At 36.8% G+C, this 23,893-nt stretch overlaps 1 protein-coding gene across 1 annotated transcript in view; it reads left to right on the top strand.

Moving 5' to 3' along the window:
• Positions 1-318: 318 nt before the first annotated feature.
• Positions 319-23,893, top strand: part of NIPBL (NIPBL cohesin loading factor) — a 202,560-nt gene continuing 178,985 nt past the window's right edge. Inside the window, exon 1 of the mRNA XM_080803351.1 lies at positions 319-804. The gene's annotated coding sequence lies outside the window, so the exon portion shown is untranslated. The remainder of the gene's footprint in view (positions 805-23,893) is intronic.

Here is a 23,893-nt window from a genome sequence, read left to right as displayed (position 1 = left end):
AGCCGGGCCTGCGAGCCGGGCCGGGCCTGAGCGCCCCTCACGCCCACGACCACCACCGAACTCGGGCCCCGCTCCGGTCGGCCTCCGGGAAAATAAGGACCGGGGAGAGCCGGTGCCGCCCGTGCCGCAGCGAAAACGCCGCTCCGCAGGATCGACAATAAAAGGCAACATCCGCAGTCGCTCTGAGGAGCAGAAGGGCGCAAAGGAGAGCCGCCACCGCCTGCTGCCGGCCCCGGCCCGCCCGGGCGCGGGGTGGTGCGGCGCGGCCGAGGACGCGAGCCCAAGTGGCGGCGGCAGCGGCGGTGGCGGAAGTGGAGTGGGGAAGAGGGGGTGGTTGTTAGTGTTTGGCGCCGGCGGAGGGAGTCATTCCTGCAGCTGCACTTCCGGTCGGCATTTTGTTCTGAGAGGGAGAGACGGAACGAGAGAGAGGCACACACAGGGCTCCTTCCCCCCCCGCCCTCCCCCCCCTCCCTCCGTCGGTACCGACTCACCCGACACCACCAAGCCGCAGGGAGGGACGCCCCCGCCGACAGGAGGATTGGTTCCCGGGCCGGCGGCGATGCCCCCCCGGTAGCTCGGGCCCCCGGTCGGGTGTTTGTGAGTGTTTCTATGTGGGAGAAGGAGGAGGAGGAGGAAGAAGAAGCAGCGATTTGTCTTCTCGGCTGGTCTCCCCCCGGCTCTACATGTTCCCCGCACTGAGGAGACGGAAGAGGAGCCGTAGCCACCCCCCCTCCCGGCCCGGATTATAGTCTCTCGCCACAGCGGCCTCGGCCTCCCCTTGGATTCAGACGCCGATTCGCCCAGGTAAATTCCTGCTCTTTATTTCGGCGGCGGCGGCGGCGGCGGCGCCAGGTCCTCAGCGTCTCTCCTCCTCGCTCCCCTCCCCGCCGTTTCCTTAGCGGCCCCAGGTCTCCTCCACGGGCGAGTCTAGAGTTCGCTCCTCTCTGGTGGCAGCCGCCCTGGGTGGCGGTGGTTTTGTACTCTCTCCCGGCCGGCTCCGGTGGCGGGGACTGGGCTCCTGCCGGGCGGCCGGGGAGGCGTAGGCCCGGCGGAGAGTGCAGGCCGCGGGCCAGCGGAATCTACTTGAGCTCGGGGATTAGGAGAGCTCCGGGCTGAGCGGAGCTACTGCTGGTCGGTGACAGGCCTCGCCCGGGAGAAGAGCCGTAGCTAGTGAGGAGGCGGAAACAATACAACTAACAGCAAATGTGCCCTGATCGTCCCCATATTTACAACTTTCCTGGTCCGGGAGTGGGGAACGTCCCAGTGAAACAAACAACCCCCCTTCTTCCCCCTGTGACCCCATGAAGGGAGGAAGTAGTTTCAGTTAGTGAGACAAATGTAAATACTCAGACACGGATCCATTGGTAATTCTTGCCCTGTGTAAAACTTGTTTGGACATTAGAAAGTTAATAAAGACTCATTTTCTTTTTTGAAAGAATTAAATTGCCCACATGAATATTTAATATAGAAAACCATAGTGTGGTAGACACTGCATATGCTCCCCCCCTTCACCAAGAGCTTTTATGTTGTTGTTTGACAGTGTGTATTGCACATGGACTTTTATTCAAAGGCGAGTGTAAAGTACTTGACAGGTTTACCCTGCCACTTTAGATTTGTGTGCGTTATATAAGGACAATTTTAAACGACTATACATGAAATACTCAGGTACTTCCTGATCTAAGCGTGTAGAAGCATAAGAAGAATATTAAATGTTTTGAGAATTGTACCGAGACAGGTAAAACCCATTTTCTCTAAAAGTATAGAAATGAAGTTATGCTTAAAATCCCAGGGAGGTTAAAAAAAAAATGTAGAAGGTGCCATCCTTTCATGTCAGGGCAGATCTTCTTGAGGTCCCAGGATTGTCATTGGCTGTTTGTGCCCATGATGTTTGACTGTGTAATGAGAGAGGTGTCATTTTAATAGGTCAAATGTATCTGTAAATGCTAGAGAAAAATATCAGTCCTGCCTTAACAAATTCTAGTTCACGAGTAAGTAAAGTGTTCAGAGGTTGTTTATTGAGGTGTTGGAAGGGTAGGTTGGTAAAAGGGAAAAACAATCAATTTAAAAGTGCTCAGCCATACAGATTGCATAGAAAAAATAAATGTACCTGGCATTAGACTATTTTGATACTTTGTCTCATATTCACTGAAGGAAAACTTTCACTGGTTAGAATGAAGCAACACTGATCAACAAAGTCCCTTGTTTTACTAACGGGTGTTACATTAGTTCGGATTTTTTGTGTCTCATCAAATTATTATTGTCATTGTAGAATAAGTAACTTTTCTGAAGGTTATTTTTGAGTTTAGCCCTCTGCTTAAAATAAATTGTTGCACATTTCCAGCAAACGTATGGATAAATGTTAGAAAGAGTGAAGTTAATATAGCTGTCACGTACTAGGCATGTTTTTAATGCTATAAATCCGTGTAGTAGTCAGTAGCGTGTCCGTGATTTGTATTGGTCAGGGAGCAGTTTGAATTTTAAAAAGCCTGAAGCTCCTGCTGAGCCCCAATCCCGGCCTCCCTCCCTCCCACTAATCTCCCATTCCTGTCTTTGTGCTGCCTGCTCCTGTTAGACACTGTTTGCTACAGGGCCTCAGGCCTACACTGGGTGGGGGGCAGGCGAATGGGGGCTTGCTGGGGGGAGGGAATACAGAAGGGAGGAACACTTCACATCTTAAGCAGAGGGTTTGGGACTTGGGGGGGGGGCAGGTGGGTAAGGGTTTCAGTATGAATGTTTGAAAGGCCCTTAAATGAACCTGTGATGCCTTTACAACTTTTATTTAAATAAAATACGGAGATGTATGTCAAAGGATGAACGTGTTTCTACTAAAGGTAATGGAAAAGAGGAGTTCTGCTTGCTTAGTTTTCAACAACAGAAGCAACTTACTTTTAGAGTTTTATAGTTAAAGGGAGCTTTCTTACACAGATGTTTGAATCAATGTCTTAGATATCCGTTTCTGTGATTGATTTTTTTCTTGTGACTTTGATTAAAGTGAATTAGTTCTTACCAGATCTTATTTTCCCAATTCTACATATTGAGTGTTTTGTAAGTATTACAGGTTGTGTGATAGCTTTCATTAAGATAGTGTAAACATTTTAAAGTAAATTGAAAATATTTTTTGTTTGATCCAAACCAATTATAGGGGTTATTTTTAAGCTCAAAAAGCCCCCTAAACTTGAACTTTAAAATTTTTGACAACTTAGTTGGAAGGAATAATTTGTATTTCCCCAGAGATTATAAATACTCTGCTCTGCCTCCCCTGTATTGGTTATATGGATAGTCACCAGTGGCTATTTTTGTATTTCTACTGTTATTTTTTTTAATTTAGTGAAAGAAGACCAGTAATCTTGTAATGTTAGTTGTATTATTTGCAGAAATAATTTCTAGTATTATTCAACAGTGTGGTTTATTGTTTCTCTCGAGCCTGCAGAGATACCAGTAACTTATAATAATTACGTGAAAAGAAAGTAGCTTTAAAGTAGTAAAAGCCTAATAAATCAAATTAAAATTGAATATTAAATAATTATTTTTAGTGTTTTGTGAAGAGTATGTAGGATGCTTCTTCTTGGAACCATTCAGCAATTTGTTTACTAAAGTTATTGGAAAGCATTTTGGACCTGTGCTAGGGATCATTATAATACTGTCCCCTTTAAGAAGAAAGAAGTTATATTTGAAGAAAAACTGTCTATTTCAGATTATCTTTGGTGATGGAAAAGTGAAAGTTTTTAGTATGGTAGTAAACCAGGGTTGTTTTTTTTTTGCATAGCAGTCATTATTAAATTTCGGAAATACTATGAGGAAAGCTATACCAATTCAAATATGAAGTCTTTTTTATTTGGAGCCAGACTAACCAACTCAAACATGTATTTTCTAAAACTATTATATTAATTTAATATTTAATATTTTGGTACTAACCCATCATCAAACTGCTATAGAAACATTTGAACCCACCATATTTTGGCATACCCTATATTTATGTGAAAATCAATACAAGAGTAGATAAAAACTAAAGTTTGATTTTGATATAATTTCATTTAACTTTCCCCACCCATTGCTTATTAGGAAAAGGATAATTTGTGAGTAATTCTGGAATTTTAAAATATGATTTTAGCTTTATGTGAAGTGATTGTGAAGACTGGGGTGAATAAAAATTCCTTTTAGAGAAACGTCAGTTCAGTGCTGTTGATCACATTTATTTGCTATAAAATGAATAGGAAATTACTGACTGGGAACTTTATAGAAACCTGGTAATGAACTGTTTAGATGCAGATACTTATTTTAATATCCTGAGCATATTAAGTTGGCTTTGGTGGTAATTTATGGTACTACATAGCCTTTAAAAATAATTTCAAAATATACTTTTTAAGCACAGCTTTTCTGTTTTTAGCAGTTGTCATTTATAATTACTCTTTGAGTTTTTAAAACGGTTCTTTTTCAAGGTGACCTGAGTTTATTTTTAAATATTCCCATTTCCCTATGAGAGAAGTGACCAGCATGATTTCCATTTTTGATGAAAAACTTGATACTCAGAGGCCACGTGATTTGTGTCAATTCATGTAGTGAATGCCAATAAGAGATTCTCTTGCTCTTACTAGTTTATTAGATTATTTACTTTAAGGAAAGTGTCAGCCCTGCCCATGAAGCTAGGTATTGGTGTTGCTCAGTGCTGACACTGATCTGATACCTTATGTGACTTTTTCAATGATCAGAGTCCAAGGTGCTTTTTCCTCTTTTTTTTTTTTTTTTTAAAGATTTTACTTATTTATTTGACAGAGATCACAAGTAGGCAGAGAGGCAGGCAGAGAGAGGAGGAAGCAGGCTCCCTGCTGAGCAGAGAGCCGAATGCGATGCGGGGCTCGATCCCAGGACCGTGGGATCATGACCTGAGCCGAAGGCAGAGGCTTTAGCCCACTGAGCCACCCAGGCGCCCAGCTTTTTTCTCTTCTTTTAGGGAGATATGATACCTGTGTCTTAATTGAATTTTCCTGGTATGAAGATTGTACTTTTACATTAGAAATCCTGACCTTATATGTATGTTTGGTGTTTGAATGATTGAATTTATTTACATTTTGCTCCTCTTTAAGAATGTAAATCAAGTAACTATGTTTGTTTTATTTTTTTTTTAAAGATTTTATTTATTTATTTGACAGACAGAGATCACAAGTAGGCAGAGAGGCAGGCAGAGAGAGAGGAGGAAGCAGGGTCCCCATGGAGCAGAGAGCCTGATGTGGGGCTCGATCCCAGGACCCTGGGATCATGACCTGAGCTGAAGGCAGAGGCTTTAACCCACTGAGCCACCCAGGCGCCCAAGTAACTATATTTGTAATAAATGTATAATGACTCCCGCAAGTGTTTTTATGGAGTGGAATTTTAGTGTTTCTAGTTGATAAATACCATGTCTTGGGGCACCTGGGTAGCTCAGTCGGTTAAGCATCTGCCTTGGGCTCAGGTCATGATCCCAGGGTTCTGGGATAGAGTTCCACATCTGGCTCCTGGTTCAGGGAGTCTGTTTTTCCCTCTGCCTGTCACTTCCCCTGCTTGTGTGTGTGCGCCCATGCTCTCTCTGACAAATCTTTTAAAAGAAATAATAAATAAAAATAAAAATACCATGTTTCTACTTAGTCATCATTGTAATTTTAAAAAGTATTTTATGTGCTCAGAATTTTTTACCCAAGTAAGTAATAAAAATGACTTTAGATATATAGCTTACGTATTATTTTGTTTGGTGTAAATCTAGGGTCAGTTTTAATGAATTGAATTTTGTCAGAATGCATTGTTCTAAGGCATATTTCTTTCTATTTCCAAAGTGATACTATTAGGAGAGATTATTTCTTAATATAGCATTGCCAGCTAGATAAGATTTTGAGGGCTTACTATGTGCCAGGAATTGTGTTAAGTATGCCCCGATAATATTATCTCATTTAAAATAAGCTCAGGAAATAGAAACAGTAATCCACAATCTACAGATGAAGAAACTGTGACTGGAAAGGTTAGAAAACTGCCCATTGTCTTAGATTAGTAAACGGTCAGCCTGATTTATATTTTTTCTTAAGGATTTAGGATTCCACATTTCTAGTTTTGATAAAATCTTCATTTTTTTTGTTGCTCAGTTAATTCAGTACTTACAAGTCATGTAGTCAAGGAACCTGTGTACTTTGGGCAATGAACTAAAATAGAATTCAGAGTATATAATCTATATATAATATTTTTGAAATCACCAAATCTTTACTACTTTGTATTTTAGTGTTAAGCAATTTGTGTAATTTTTACTGTTTAAATTTTTTATTTTTATTGTCGAAATTGTCAAAGCAGTGATTTCTAGAAAGGGAAAATTCAGCTTTGGAGGGTGAATTCATTTCATAGAAATGTATGTGACCAATTGTAATATAGTAGATGAATCTATAAATTAGTATCATTTTTTTAAAAAATCTAGTGTTTCTATAGCCAAAGAATGTTAATCCTTTCAGAATCATCAACTTGGGAAATTGTGCGCTTATTTTAGAACTTTTGCCATGCAATCTTACAGGGATTCCTTTAGTGAATACCTTTAAAGCCTTTGAGGTAGTCTTTTAATTTTTTTGGTCCTTAATGGCAAATCTTTATCTTCAGGGGTGATTTTGAGTTTTAGAGACAGTAAAAAGCAATTTAGAACTTAGCTTAAGAAAACTGAGATTTCATATGATCTTTTTTGTGTGTGTCAGATACTGTATTGAGTGGTTTACATTTGTAATCTGTAATATTTTTTTAAAAAGATTTTATGTGTTTATTTGACACACACACACACAGAGCACAAGCAGGGGGAGCTGCAGACAGAGGGAGAGGGAGAAGCAGGCTCCTCTCTGAGCAGGGAGCCCATTGTGGGGCTTGATCCCAGGACCCTGGGATCGTGACCTGAGCCGAAGGCAGGCACTTAACTGACTAAACCACCCAGGCACCTCTGTAATATGTAACGTTATTGAGTGATTTCCATCTACCATGAATCTTCAGGGTATATGAATCTGATTGTGTTTATTATTCTGAGATATTTGAGAAAACTAAGGTATAGACTGATTAAACGACTAGCCGAAGGTCCCATAGCTAACAAGTGGAGGAAAGTAGAGGAAGGACTCCAAAGTTGATGCTTTACCTATCAGCCTTAACCACTACACTCTTTATCATGTTTTGAACCTCTTAGCTACCCAGTGAGGTTAGTGATGTGTTCTTTTTTTATAGACAAGGAAGTTGAGGCTCTTCATGTTTAAGAACCTAGTCCAGGGTAGCAAATCTAGCAACTGTTAGAGGTAGGACTGCAACCCAATGTATCTAATTCTAAAGATGTCTTTCCATTCTAGCACCCTGCCTCTTCAAGATATATAATACACTTTTTGATGAAAAGTGTAGGCTTTGCTATAAAGCAGTGAAACTTTTTATATCGTATAAAGAGGAATTCTAAAATATTTTGGTTCGTTATAAATGATTATTTGATTACAGTCTTTTATGTAAAATACCTTAGTTTATACCTCATATAATATACAAAATGTATACACAAATATGCATTTAAGTAGGATATTTATTTTTAAATATATGCATACTGTATTTATGGAAATTGGCAAAATGTGTAAAAAGTACTTTCTTTTTCATGATATTGTGAATCAGTTATAAAAATGTCAAGCATTAAAAAATATTTCAAAGAATACATTAAACTTCCAACATAGTTTATGTAGGTAAATTGTTTTGCTATCTTACATGTGTGTAACATCAGTTAACACGAATGTACCAAACTTTTAACGTGTTCTTTTATATATGTTTACCTTTGGCCAGAAAGGAAAAACATTTTCAGTGTACAGAAACATGGAATTAGCATTAATTAGTTTACTAAAATAATTTTTTATCCCTGGTCTGTGAGTGGATGTTTTGAGAAGTAACACAGGTAAGATTTTTATATCTCCTGAAAAATTCAGAAGCTGTGACATAATTTTGAAACACTCAATTCCTTTTTGTTGCATTTATTTGGGTCATTTGTACTTCTCAGTCCTTTGGTCTTACGCTGATGAAATGTATACTTGTTTTAATAGGAGTACTGTTCTTTAACAAGTTATTAATTCTAGGTACCTTAAGAACTTAGAGTGGTTAAAACACTAATGAATTATTAAAACTTAAAATATAGTTTACTCCAAAAATATTAATCTTTGATTTTATATTTAATCTTTTAATTTGCAAAATGAAAATGTTCTTGAAATTAATCCTAATAAGGAAAATAGATCACTGACTTTTCTGAACACTTCTACTTCGCAACCTTTTCGAGAATTTTGAACTGGCTTTGAGTTGTCTTTATCTGATAGAATTGTAGGTTGCCAATTTCCATCTAAAGAAATTGATCATCTGAGTTAGGCTGTATGTAATTTAGTTTTTCCTTGGTAAAGACCAAGTTGAAATTTTATGAGACTGTAAATTGGGCATAGCTCCACCTCCCTTTTAAAAATACCATTCTTAAAAAATTGATGCACATGGCACGTCACCCCCACCCCCGCAAGGTTCTATGTCTCAGAAAACTCCAAAGTTGAAAGTTGACGTGTAATGCCCTAAAAGATACTGTTATCATTCTTTCCCATTTGAGAAAAGAGTTAAGAAACCAGTGTTTATGCCATAACCTACCTTCAGACATACATAACATATGCTTTTAACTCTTTTATTCATTTTACTTTTTCCTCTTTCCCTTTCTTATGTGTTTCTTCCTATCTCTGTCACTTTGTCCTAAGCAAAAATTTTTTATAGCACAGTAAATACAGTTGGTGGTGTTAATGTGGATGTTTCTGTAATGTATTATTTTCCTTGATGAAACATTGAGCAGTTTGAAAGTTCTCAAATTCTGAGATCTTTGTAAGTTCAAGATGCTAGTGAGAAAGTATTGATTATTAACTGTGTAAACATATTTTTGTGTACCAGTCCTGCTTTCTTACATAGACATGTGTTACTTCTCGAAACGTCTACTCACAGACCAGAAATTTCTTTTAAGGAGAAAAAGAAAGCATGGCCTTTTTTTGTGAAAGTTTCTCTGGTTATTCCATGTCATAACATTTGTCAGTTTATTACTTGTATCTCTTTGATAAAATAATTTGTTTCTGTGTCTGTAAGCCATACTAAGCCACCAGCTATCTGAGAGCAACGTGCATTACTTTCATCTTTATGTCTGTAATATCATCACAGTGCTTTTCCTGTTTTGCAAGTATTCAATACATTTTTGTTGAACTGATTGATTAGAATTGAGCTATATGATAGTTACTAAAGATACATTTCTAAACCTAAGATTAGTAAGTGGCAAGGATATATATGTGCTAATTTTGAAATATAATTGTCTTAGATACATATGTATTCTTAATGCTTCTTCTTCTTGGATAAGACCACTTTGTTTACATACATTCCAACAATGCACACATACAACTTGTGTGTAAAAATAAAAACTCAGAACAGAGTTCCTTTTTTAGTTGTTAGCAAGGACTGTAAAGTATACGAAAGGTTTTTTTGTTTGTTTTGGTCCCTTGGGTGATAGAATTTGGAATAAGATACTGAGGGAAGGTATCCAAATACTCTCTTGTTTTAAGCTCAGGATTGATTTATTATAGTTTTAATCTTCTTTGCTAATTTATGTACTGTGTATAGTAACAGTGTGGATAAGTTAACTATGATGAGACATACATTACAGTACATTAAAAATGCTTTTCATGGATGCCTAGGATGCACAGTAAGCATCTGCCTTTGGCTCAGGTCATGATCCCAGGGTCCTGGGATCAACCCCTGCCTGCATCGACCTCTGCATCCAGGCTCCCTACTCAGTGGAAAGTCTGCTTCCTTCTCTCCCTCTGCCTCTCTCCCTGGCTTGTGCTCTCTCTCTCTGTCTCATTCACTCTCTCTCAAATAAATAAATTCTTTTTTTTTAAATGCTACCCATATAAAATAGTGCTATTCATATAAAATTTTAGATGACTGAAATTTAAAAATTAAAGTGAAGCTTATTGAACTGTACTTTACACAGTAAAAGTCACTGTTTGAGGTACACAGTTTGATAAGTTTTGACAAACATGTTCAGTCTCGCAATCTCCACCACAATCAAAACATAGAACGTTTTCATCACCCCAAAAAGTTGCCTTATATCCTTTTGCAATCAGTTTCCTACCTCTGTTCCAGCCCCAGCAACCACATGTAATTTCTGTCTTTATAGTTCTGTCTTTTCTAGAATGTCATATAAATGGAATCGTACAGTATGTAGGCTTCTGTGGTAAGTTTCTTTTGCTTAGCATAAGGCTTTTGAGATTCCATGTTGTTGCATGTATTAGTAGTTTGTTGGTGACTGCATTTTGAAATTGAATTAGAATACCTTTTAACTTCGGTACTACTGTCAAAAACTGAACAGCTTTGGATATTTCTCTCATGTCTTGTGGCTGCTTTACATATATACTGAACTTATGGATGTATTTATGTATGCATTATGTATGTATGTATGTATTGGACATAATGTCACTTGCCCATTTTTACCCCTCACCTCCAAAAAATTTGTAATTGGCATTATTAGTAAGTGACATTTATTTATATTAGTTAATTCTGTCAAGTTAGATGCTCCACCAACCAGGTAAAATAGACATTACCCTCTTTTTCATCACAACTAAAATAGGTAGCATCACGTATTTTGAACATCTAGTACATAGAAACTGGAATAAGAAAAGAGGGATGGTACAAGAATAACTCGTCAAAAATTGAGTTCATGTTTTAAGTTTAATGTTTGTTATTTATACTAAAAATAGAGCATCAGTTATAGTGAAGAGCAGTTAATGCCTCTCTTTAATGCTTAAAGTGAGAGAAGCAGTGCTGTTTACTGAAAGTTGGGGCAAATAACGAGTAAAGGACCATTTTCTGGTCATTTTATTTGAATACCTTTTTTGTTTTTTTAATACTCCCTTTTTGAAACCCCTTTCTCCCTTGGGTTCAGGGATATCTGTCTTCTATTTTTCTTCCCCTGTGTATTTGACCTCTCATTTGTAGACTCTTGCTAGTTCTTCCTCTTCTCCTCACCCCTTAAATATTGGTGTTCATTCCCAAGGTGGTTCATAAGCTTTCGTTCTGTTCTCCCTTCCTGTTAATCTCATCTGTTCATACGACTTTTTATGTGTTTGTTACCTGGATGCTGATGACTGACAAATTTATCTCCAGAATGATATATTTCTCTCTGAGACAGATCCATCTACCAGGCACGTCCTGATGTCCTGTAAATACTGTAAATTCAAAAGTATATAAATCTGAACTCATCCCTCAGTTGTTCCCTACTCTTACCACTATCCCCCCCCCAAAAGAAAGAAGCCTATTCTTAGAACCATGTGAAGTAGGTGAATGTTTCCCCCGTCACCTCAGCTCCCTAAACTGAAAACTTGGTGATAATGCTTGACCCTTTTCCTTTATTGTACCTTTAACCCAGTTGTTCACCCAGTGCTGATGTTTGTTAACACCTCTGAGTATCACTTCAATCCATCCCTCCTCTGCTGTTTTTGATTCGTAGAGTGGGTGTATATATACAGCTTGTCAGTTGGAATAACTTCTAGCATTCTAAGAAGACAGCAATTGTGAAAGATGTGTTTAGTGTTGGGATATTTTTTTATATGCTTGGGCTCTGATATTTAAAATTAAGGTATATACACGATGCCTGGGTGGCTCAGTTGGAAGAATATGTGACTCGAGCCCCACGTTTGGTATAGAAGTTCCTAAAAGTTTTTTTAAAAATAAAGTTAAGGTCTAATCTTTATTAACATTCATGCTTTGTAGCCTAAATGAGACTGTCTTCTGTACACATTTCCACTAAATCAGATTTTGGGGGCTTCTGACTTACAGTCCAGTATATCAACTTTGCTGCCTCTCTCCTTTTAGAGTACTATAATTCATAAATGAGTACATTCATTTCAATACTATGTTCACGTATTAAGGAGCAAAATCGGAGAGAAAAATGGGAATGTTGGATGAAAGGGTAAAGAAAGGGCTTTTAAATTAACTTTCCTGAAATAAATAAATAAATAAACAAACAAACAAACTTTCCTATACTATGGAAACAAGTTCACTTGATTAACTTTCACTTTTATTGCAGATAACAAAATTAAAGAAACAAATGCAGTGGGATATGATACCGTTCAGTTGCTAGGCATTCAAACATTTTTCATGGCAAGAGTCAGATATGTTATAACAGTATTACTTGTTTGTGAAGTTATTGCTGGTGATTTTGTATAACCTTAAAATGTTTCCTCCTTAGAATAAGAAGTTACTCCCTTCACTCCCTATATGAACAAAAGGGTCTGCTTAGAGTTATTGGTTTAAATGATCCTGGATATCTTTGTGAAGGACACATTACAATGTGATGCTAGCTTGAAAAAGTAAACCTGTCTTCACTATATCTAGAGTTTATAACTTAAATAATAGGTGCTATATTTCGCTCCAGTGCTAATTAACATGTTTTTGAGAAAATGGGATCAATCTAAAGGCAGTTTATAAAGGCTGATGGGAGAACCTTGTCTTTATTGTGTCTTTGGTACCTTGTACATAGCAGCCACTCAACAAACAATTGTTGAATAAATGAATTTAAATTATATTTCAGTTTTGGGGCTCAGGACTAATTGGACTGACAGAAGATAGGTGGGGCATGTTAAACATTAAGTAAGTTTAATGGAAGGAAGAAAGAAAGCACAAAGCCCACAAAGGTCATACAACATTTAAAGTAAAGAACTAGTATAATTTAGTTAATTGCTTGTATTTGGACAATTACATTTGCTTAGCTGGATAAGAGAAAAATCTGTATACAAGTGTTTTGGATTCTTTCTATTCTTTTATTCCTGCTTCATCTTTGTTTCTGGTTTCAAGTATTGTCTCTGTACTTCCATCTTCACTGCTAAGGGAGAGATTTGTAGGTTCAAGGCTAAAATGACCTGCAAAATCCAGGTATACATATTCAGAATCGAGAATTGGTGGGAAAGGGAGAGAAGTGTAGTTTTTCAGTCTTTTCCAGTTACTCAAGGTTTGTAGTATATGTCAGAGTGCCATTGCATGCCTTCACTATTCAGATGAAGAGGCCTAAAAACTAGAATTTAAAATGACTTACAATTTGCAACAAGTTTCTTTGTGACTGTCCTAGGCTGTAGTTTAGTATCTGAATCTCTAAAATGCTGTCCATCTGTTGAGCCATGCTGCCACCTACATGAGTTATCATATGATTTTCGTGATTCTGATTGTTTTCAACTAGAAGATGGCCACCAGAATTTTAGTGTTCTTTATAAAGACTTCATAGTACATCAGTTCTCCATTTCCTTAGTTTTTTTTTTGAAAGTAAAACTACTTACAGTTTTCTGGTATGCTAAGTAAGGCTAAATTGTGGAATTTATAACTTAGAATCTTTTAAGAATTTCAGAGTTAAAGACTTTTTTTTTTTAAATATAAGCAGTGCAGAAAAAACTACATGGTGTTTGGAAAATAGGAAAAATATCTATAATCTCATATTTTAGGTTTTTCCTACTAAGTTTTTAATAAAAATATTTATATGAATGTTATTTTAGTTAAATATGTATTCATGGTATAAATTATACATACATTGTCCTGTTTTCTCAAGGTTGTCTCATGAAGGTTTTCTTCCTTTCCTCTGTAGTGTTCGTAATTATTTAAAATGTTATCCCAGGGCACCTGTCTAGCTCAGTCAGAGGACATGTGACTCTTTTTTTTTTTTTTTTAAGATTTTATTTATTTATTTGAGAAAGAGAAAGAGAGAGAGCATGAGAAGGGGGAGGGTCAAAGGGAGAAGCAGACTCTGCAGAACAGGGAGCCCAATGTGGGACCAATCCTGGGATTCCAGAATCATGACCTGAGCCATGAGCCAAAGGCAGGCTTAACCGACTGAGCCACCTAGACACCCAGAGGACATGTGACTCGATCTTGGGGTTGTGAGTTTGAGCTCCATGTGGGATGTAGAGATTACTTAAATAATAATTTTTTAAAAACTTAAATAAGTAACCCAATAGTTTTGTCAGAGGATGAACCATAATTTCCTTAGTCATTCTGTTGGACATTTTATTTGCTCTCACGTTTTTCTGTATAAAAATAAGGCATTGGAACATCTTTACATGTACTGTTTTCCCCCTTTGGAGGTTCCCATAAGTGGAAGCTGGACCGAAAGTTTGAACATTTTTATGGCTCTTAACGTGTATTTCCAAAAATAGTAATAATAAGTATTTCCATAATCTGGACTTTCATTCATGTTTTAATTCATTCAGCAAATGCATTTTTTTCCCATATAGATGCAGATTCTCTGCTGAGATTATTCTTAGGTTGTTTAACTGATCCTCTTTCCCATTGTTGTGGGAACTTCTTGATGATGAAAATCATAGACTTTTTCAAACTGGGTATATCATTTGGAGGTATGTAGTGAAATTAGCATAGAATCTAATTTAAGCTGGCTGCTACCCAGGTGACATTTAGGCCAGTCATTAAGCTCATTTCTTCAACTGTAAACTGAAGGAGTCCTCGGGTGTTCTCAGGTTTTAGGATTTTTATGGGCAAAGCGAAAAGAAAGAAAGGAATTTAGATAAATTAAAGAAGGGGGTAGTCTCTAGAAGTAAAATTGCAGTTAAAGGATCATCCATCTTTTATTAGCAGAAAATAAAACAAAACAAAATGGTAAGGAGATTTCTAGATTGGAACGTACTAAAAAGAAAGGTAAATTTTTAGGTAGGTCCTAGTACTTACTCCTAATATCTGAGGCATGAAATATCTAGTATGGTGTGGACATGGCCATGATCTCACACCATTCTCTTGGTCATCAAACATTGGTTGTTACCTATGTCTCAGGACATGTAAGATATTAGAGATGGTGAACTAAAAGATTCCGGCCTTGCCTTCAAGGATTTTTTTTCTTTTAAGATTTTATTTATTTATTTATTTAGCAGAGAGAGAGAGTCATAGTGAGAGAGGGAATACAAGCAGGGTGAATGCGAGAGGAAGAAGCAGGCTTCCCACTGAGCAGGGAGCCCAGTGTGGGCCTGGATCCCAGGATGGTGGGATCATGACCTAAGCCGAAGGCAGATGCTTAACGACTGAGCCACCCAGGCACCCCAAGGATCGCTCTCTTTTTTTTTTTTTTTTTTTTTGGTAAGGAGAGAGAGCATGAGGGGGAAGGGGGCAGAGGGTGAGGAAGAGAGGCTCCAGGGACAACATGGAGCGTGATGCAGGGCTCCATGCCAGGACCCTGAGATCATGACCTGAGCGAAAATCAAGAGTCAGATGCCTAACCAACTGAACCACCCAGGTCCCCTCTGGGATCTTTAAGTCTAATATAGACAGATAAAGATTATATTACAGTATTAAGATTGACTAAAAGGATCGCTAAGAAGAATCACCTAATTTGGACTAAAGATGAGGTGTAAACTAAGCTTTGAAAGCCATTAATTAGATTTGGGAGCCTAGGGGGCTGGGACAACAGTTTGATTTTGGAAACTGCAGATGCTCAGATTCTTGGAACACAGGGCTAAAAAAGGAGCATGCCATAATATTTGAAGCTGCAGAGAGGGATAGAGTTCACATTATGAAGGAATGTATATGCCTTTACAAACTCTGCATTTTACTTTAAAAGCATGGGGTACCAAGAAATTATTTAGTAATGAAGTATGTTTTGTATTTGAAAAGTATTTTTTTGGCAGCGATACAGAGATTAGATAGTAGGCAGAGAAAAGAAGGCTAGGGAACCTAATTACAAATTGATGAGGTCCTTAGTTAAGACCGTGAGAATGTGGAGGAGGATGCTAAGGAAATAGCCTGGATGCAGTTTGGTATTTTTATGTAGGTAGATTGGGTAATGGAGAATGAAAAGAGTCAAGGATGCTTCCTTGATTCTCAAGTTTCATACTTGTGGGGCTTGGAATGTGGAAGTTTCATTCACTAATATCAGGAATATAGGAGAAAGTTTTAAGAATTGTACAGTGGTAATGTGGAAGAAGGGAGGGAGGTGATACTACAATTTTAAGCATGTCAAGTTTAACCAGCCTGTGGGGCATTCATGAGTCAGGTGGACCTGGGAGTCTAAGTACTTCAGGTCTTTAGTACTCAGAAGACATTAGGCTTTTCTTTGGCAAAGTACATCATTATGAATTGGTCTATTAGAGGATTATTTTCGTGAGGAAAACATTTCTAAATCTATGCAGACTCTTTAAAAAGGACATGTAAAATTTAACTTTAAAACCATGTTGAAATCCTAGGATTCCTTTGTTTTCTCATCTGAGAATATCCAGTATAATAATCATTTTGTTATTATAGTTCTGGTATAGATATACACATTAGAATTAGCACATAGCTTTTAAAGCCAGCATAAGTTAAATGACATTTGACTGCCTATGAATAAGAATATAGTCCACCCAGAGAAAGACAAATACTGTATGATTTCACTTTTATGTGGCATCTAAAAAATAAAACAAATGAATAAACAAAAAAGCAGGAACAAACCCACAAGTATGGAGAACAAACTTATGGTTGCCGGAGGGGAGGGGAGTTGGGGGGATGGACAAAATGAGTGAAAGTGAGTGGGAAATACAAGCTTCTGGTTATGGAATGAATAAGTCATGGGAATAAAAGGTAGAGCATTGGGAATACAGTCAGTGGTATTATATTAGTGTTGTATGGTGACAGATGGTAGCTACACTTGTGAGCATAGCATAATATATAAACTTGTTGAATATGTTGTATATCTGAAACTAATGTAACATTGTATATCAACTATACTTCAATAAAAAACAATTTTTTAAGAGTTTATTTATTTATTTGACAGACAGGGATCACAAGTAGGCAGAGAGGCAGACAGAGAGTGAGAGGGAAGCAGGCTCCCCGCTGAGCAGAGAGCCCCATTTGGGGCTCCATCCCAGGACCCCGACATCATGACCCGAGCTGAAGGCAGAGACTTTAAACCACTGAGCCACCCAGGTGCCCCATAAAAAACAAGTTTTAGTTTAAAAAGATACAAAAAAGAATATAGCCTAAGAAACATTGTATCACTTTTCATATTTTAGACAGAATAGACAGTGAAAAATTTAGGGGCTTGGTCAAATTGTTGTAGACACTAATGGTTATTTGAAAATGACTTTTGAGGCTGACCTAGATCTCTCTAATCTTACTTAAAACAGGGTTAAAAGTAGTTTGGGTGGTATACCATGTGTTTTTGTTTTTATTTCTTAAATCTTACTTGGTTTAAATTACCAGAAGAGAACAATAATACCATTTCTTTTTGAGGTTTTGCTTTTCAGCTTATGGATCATACATTACTATGAACTGAGCATAACAAAATGAATGTTTTTATATGACTGTTTTCTATTGTACAAGGCTCTTCCTAGGGCCTTCCTTTTAGCTTAATCAGAAGACTACTGCTTTGGTTAGTTTTATACTGAATCCGTATACATGATGAGACCTTTTAGTGAGAACTATGTTACTTTCTCATAGAGGGATTATCTTGACAAATATAATTAGGGTCTACTTTTAGAATAATTAAATGGCAGTGGCTTTTTAAAGTTATCATCTGCAGGAATAAAGGAATGTGTGTGTGTGTGTGTATAATATATATATTATAAAGGAATCAAACTGATTTACCAAAAATAATTGACCACATGTCGTAATGTCAAAATGGAAATCATGCTTCCTAAAACCTAAGTACATTTAAGCAAATGTACTTTTGTTTTGTTTGATTTGGTTAAAGAGGTGGCATACTAGAATCATCTAGGAAATTTTTTCAAACTATAATCCTATTCTGGAGATGTAAAGTAAGTTTGTAAGTTTCTCTTTTAGTTCTTCCCTTAAGCTTTTTAACCATTTCACAAGAATTAATTGAACACTGTATGCTTAGCAATGAATTCTAGGCATGTGGTATTAAGATTTTTTTTTTCAGCCTCCGTCCCAAATTTTTCATGGCTGCCTAAAAGATCCCTCTTTTGTTCTGTTCTGTAAAAGCATTATTTGTGAAGCATAAAGGAGCAAGAAACTGGCAAGTGGAATTATTAGTAAGTTAGAATGACAAATAGAATGGAGAGATGTGTTGAATCCTGAAGAATGGAGGGGAGTTGCTGGATACTAAAGAGAACATAGAATTGAGGAAAGAAGTTAGCTAGCAGATACTGTAAATGAATTTGGCAGAAGAGTTGTTAAGAAATTGAAGTAAAAATTTTAAGATTGTATTTATTTGAAAGAGGGAGAAAGCTCATGTGCACACATGCAAGCACAAGTGTGAGGAGGGGTAGAGGGAGGAGCAGACTTTATGCTGAGTGCAGGATCCCGGGATCCAGAGATCATGATCCCAGTGGAAGTCAGATGCCCAGCCCACTGAGCCACCCAGGCGCCGCTGAAGTAAAAATTTTAAAATACATATTTGTAACAGTACTTAAAATACAGCAAAAAATTATGAACTGACTGGTCTGTTCCTAAAAGTGGCTTGCGTTTAAAAAGTTTTCTAAAAAGTCAAATGTTGGATACATACTGCTTCAGAGTAACATGTAGAATGCTTAGAAATAGTTAAGTCCTCTGCAAATATTTGTTACTTTTATTAGTTGACAGCTGCCTTTCTCATTGTGATTTGATGAAAAATATATCTATGTCAAGTATATTCTTTTTTTATTTTTAAGATTTTATTTATTTATTTGACAGACAGAGATCACAAGCAGGCAGAGAGGCAGGCAGAGAGAGGAAGGGAAGCAGGCTCCGTGCTGAGCAGAGAGACGGATGCGGGGCTCGATCCCAGGACCCTGAGATCATGACCCAAGCCGAAGGCAGAGGCTTTAACCCACTGAGCCACCCAGGCGCCCCCCATGTCAAGTATATTCTTAAATGAAAATCAGCTGATTTGTGACATGTATAATTATTAGGAAGGAAGATATTTGATAAGCAAAGAAAAAGTAATCAAATTGGCTCAAGTTCATATGGTATTGAAATATGAATACTTCTTCCTAATATAACTTTGCTGTGTACCCCAGATCAAGTGAAGTATCCCAGATAATAACTACCTATGCAAGGAACTTGATTTAACTCATCTCTAATATCTAATATCTATCTAATATCTAAAGTTAATTATGCCTCCAAAGGTGGTGTTATACTATTATGCATGACAGTATACATATATGTATAATATATAGATATGTATCCACTATATTTTGATAACTAATTTTGTATTTTCTTGCTTTATACCTTTTAACCAGAACATTTATCTCCTTTTTTCTCTATCTATCCAAATCCTGCCTTCTTTCTGTTGAGATCTTACAGGTTTTTTGGTGGTGATAGAAGGAAGGTAGCATAACAGAATTACCTAGGCTTTTTTTTCTCCCCAAGCTTATAATACTTTCCCCCTTTTCTCTGCCCCCCAATTCATATGATCTCTTTCTTTTCTCATACATACTTGTGTGGCAGAGTTAGTTATTTAAAGTTATATGTTTGACTTCTTACATTTTCTTATTATATATCAAGCTACAGTTTGTTTTGTTTCATTTTACATTGTTTGTATTATCTTCTCAATTAGATGTAAATTTTTTTAGGGCAGGATCTGCCTTTGGTACCTGGTAAAGTGTTGTGCCTGGGGCAGCCGTTAGCAAGTGTTTGCTGATAATGTACGTGGCTCATCTAAACTAGATTTGAAAGATTTGGAAAATATCTCACATTCTCACAAACATAAAATTCACTCTTTTAAGTTGTGCTGTGGTAAAAATTCAGTGGTTTTTAGTTTATTCATAAAGTTGTGCAGCCATCATCACTGTCTAGTTTCCAGAATATTTCCTCACCCAAAAAAGAAACCCCATACCCATTAGCAGTCACTCCCCATTCTTCCCTTTTCCAGCCTTTGGCTTCCAGTATTCTACCTTCTGTTGCTATAGATTTTCTTATGCGTAAGTGGAATCACACAGTTTGGCCTGTTTGTATCTGGCTTCTTTCACTTGGACTTCTATATTGTAGCATGTATCAGTACTTCATTTTTTATAGTCAAATAATATTCCATTGTGTGGATATACAGCATTTTGCTTAACCTTTTTTAGTTGATGAACGTTTGGGTTGTTTTTACCTTTTGGTTATTATGAGTAATGCTGCTATAAACATTCATATACAAGTTTCTGTATGGGCATATGTTTTCACTTCCCCTGTGTAGATACATAGGAGTGAAATTTCTAGGGCATGTGCTAACCCTCTAACTCTTTGCAGAACTGCCAGACTTGTTTTCCAAAGAGGCTATATGATGTTAACAGTTCCGTTTTCAGTGTTTGAGATTCACATTTTTTCTACATCCTCACCAATACTTGTTACTCTGTTTTTGAGTGTAGCTGTCCTAGTGGGTGTGCAGTAGTATCTCATTGTGGCTTTGATGTGCTAATGATATTGAGCATTGTTTCATTTGCATATTGGTCATTTCTGTATCTTCTTTGGAGAAATGTTTCTTCTTTTGCCCATTTTTAAATTGGATTTTCTGTGTTTTTATCATTCAACTTAAAGTTTTAATATATTCTGGGCCCAAGTCCCTTAATTAGATATATGATTTATAAATATTTTCTTTCATTTTGTGGGTTATTTTGTCACTTTCTTGATAGTGTCCTTGGAATCACAAAAGTTTTTTATTTTGATGATGTCCAATTTATCTGGGTTTTTTTGTTGTTGTTGGTTTTTGGTGTGTGTATGTTTTATTTTGTTTGTTTTTTGGTTGGTTGTGCTTTTGATGTCCTATTTAAGATATTTTAAGACCTATTTAAGTCCTGTTTAAGACCCTGTCTAACCCAAGGTCATGAAAATTTATATCTATGTTTAGTTTTAGCAGTTACATTTAAGTCTCTGACCATTCAAGTTAATTTTTTGCATGTGGTATCAGGTAGGGGTATAACATCCTTCATACACATCTGACTATTCAGTTATACCATCACTATTGAAAAGACTATTCTTTTCCCTTCACATAGTCTTGGCACCCTTTAACATAAGAGTTTATTTCTGGACTGTCAGTTTTATTCCATCCCATCCACTATAAGGGGCCTAACCTTATGCCAGTATCATAGTGTCTTAGTTCCTGTAGCTTTGTAGTAAAGTTTGAAGATAGGAAGTATGAATCTTCTTGTTCTTTTTCAAATTTTTTTGTATTTTTTTTGTATTTTTGGATATCTTGCATTTTCATATGAATTTTAGCATCAGCTCGTTCATTTCTGCAAAATAGGCAGCTGCAATAGGCAGCACCTGGGTGGCTCAGATGGTTGGGTGTCTGCCTTCGGCTCAGGTCGTGATCGCCAGGTCCTGGGATTGAGTCCCACGTATGGCTCCCGGCTTGCAGGGAGTCTGCTTCTCCCTCTCCCTCTGCCTCTCCCCCTGCTCACGCTCGCTCTCTCTGTCTCAAATGAATAAACAAAATCTTTTAAAAAAAATAGTTAGCTGCAATTTTGTAAGGAATTAATCTGTCTATAGATTAATTTGGGGAATATTGCCAACTTAATTATATTAAGTCTTCCCATCCATAAGTTTGGGGTGCTTTCTCATTTTTTAGGCCTTGATTTCTTTCACTGAAAATGTGTTGTACCTTTCAGTGTACAAGTGTTGCACTTCTTTTGTTAAATTTATTCCTAGATACTTTTTTCTTTTTGATGCTATTATAAATGGATTTTTTAAAAGAATTTCATTTTGAGATTATTTATTGGTGGCGTATGGCAGTACAATTGATTTTTTTGGTATAATGATCTTGCATCCTGTAAGAATTCCTTTATTCTAATTCATGCTTTTTCTAAGAATTTATGCTTGTTCTTCAGTATTGCTCATTTTGCCCTTCTCCAACCTTCCAAATATTACTACATGCTACAAGTAGCTACAAGGTAGAATTTTTACTATTTGTCCAATCTGGTGCCTTTGTGACTTGGAAAAACTTGTGCACATATGAAAAGTAAGATTAGATAGCTCAGAGGAAAATTTGTGGTCAAATTTGTCAGAATTTTCATTTAGTGGTATAGGATTAAAAATTGAGGAATTGTGGTCTAGTATTTGAAACAATTTGTTTAACCTGTAGTAAGGGCCAGCTCAAATGTATGTTGCAGAATAAATGTCTGTCTTAGCAATATGTATAGATGGATGCAAAATAAATTTTCTTGGTCAGTAATTTCTAAAGTCTTCATCTTCCACTAGTGATTTTCAGTAGTGTGTCTGAAAAGTTTAAGTTGTACAGGAAAAAAAGAAAAGAGTGACTAGGCAAAGAGAGTAATGTGATTAGGGAAAGGGGAGAGAGGCAGGGAGGCAAGATTAATAACTTGATTTTTGTTAATACAATATTAGGATTTAAATAGATATCTGCTGATTGGAAACAAAAGAGGAAACAGTGTTAATGGATTATTCCTCAAATTCAAACTTCTGTTTTTTAATCTGAGTCAGAGTTGAACCTAAATGGTAAATACATACATAAAAAGATGTTCAACCCCACTAGCAGTTAGAAAAATGAAGAGGTATACACTAGTTCACTTTATGATGTGTTCTTTTGATCGAGAAGATTAAATAAATGCAGAAGTACCTTAAAAGTGTGCTTTATTTAATAAGTTTTAGCTCCCTTTCTCACTAATGTTGGTCTTATCACTAAGCTTTAGGTGTTATAATAGATATAAAGATGAGTCGTTCTTTCTATTTTTTAAACATTCTGAAGAGCTTTCTATATATTATCATATTTAATACTCCCAGATAAAAAATCTTGGGATAGATTTTATTTGCTTTTCATAGGTGAGGAAATTGAAGCTTAGGAAGTCAAAGTTACACAGCTTGAAATAGGAGGAAGGCAAATTTTAACCCAAATTTTGTGATTCTAAGACCTAGGCTTGAACTCTTAATCACTGTACAAATACTGCTTGTCCACTCCCTTGAGGAGCTTACACCCAGGTTAATAATATTATGCATAATACTAACATGATCCTTAAACTATTAGTAACTATTACCCAATTTTAAAAGTGAATTTTTATTTTACTTCAGAAAATCTCGTCTTTGCTTTTGGAAATCAAATCAAGTATTTGCCTGTTCTTTTAATGTTGTATTAGCCAGTTGTTGTGGTTTCAATAATTTCCTTGGTGTCCTTGCTTTGAAAAGTTGGTTCTTGAAACTTGTGGAGTAGGCCTTTGAGTCCAGAAGGTAATTGACAGATTCAGTAAAAGAGGAAGTCCTGGGAGAGCTCCTTGAATAATTTTAGGATGAGAAGTTACAGCTTAAGGGCATCTGGTTGGCTCAGTTGGTTAACCATGGGACTCTTGATTTTGGCTCTGGTCATGAGCTCGAGCACCCGAGTGAAGCTTTGCACCGCCCTCCCCCTGCCCCCCGCCCCTCCCACCCCCAGCCATGGAGTCTGCTTGAGATTCTCTCTCTGTCCCTCTCTCTCTCTGCAGTTCCCCCTGCTCATGCTCGCTCGCTCTCTCTCTAAATTAATTTTAAAAATCTAAAAAAAAAAAAAAGTTATACCTTAAAGAGAGGGTAGGCAAAAGTTGAGAAGAGAAGAGTAAATTAACTCGAGTTGTTTTCTCTGTGTTGAAGATTTCTGTTTTATCCTCGATCTTATCAACATAGAAGAATAACTGGTGTAATGTGATTGCCTTATGGGTACTTAAAAATGAATGTTCATTGTATTTCTTTTTGATTGAACCTATATGGAAGTTTTATATCTTTTTTTTTAATGTGTGTTACACCTTTCTTGGGGAATCTTGTATTCAGTGCAAACCTTTTGTATCAAGTTTATATCTGATCAACTTTGAACAGTAGGATTTTATAGAAGGAAATTCAGTTTTAAAAAAATTATCTAAAACTTTGGATGGTGTTATGCCCTTTTAAAATAAACTTTTAAATAGGTTTAAAATAACAACTAATAGACTATTTCCAAAGGATTGCT

This window comes from Martes martes (genome assembly GCF_963455335.1).
Source record: "Martes martes genome assembly, chromosome: 5".
NCBI lineage: Eukaryota > Metazoa > Chordata > Mammalia > Carnivora > Mustelidae > Martes > Martes martes.
This window is presented reverse-complemented; position numbering and strand designations above follow the sequence as displayed.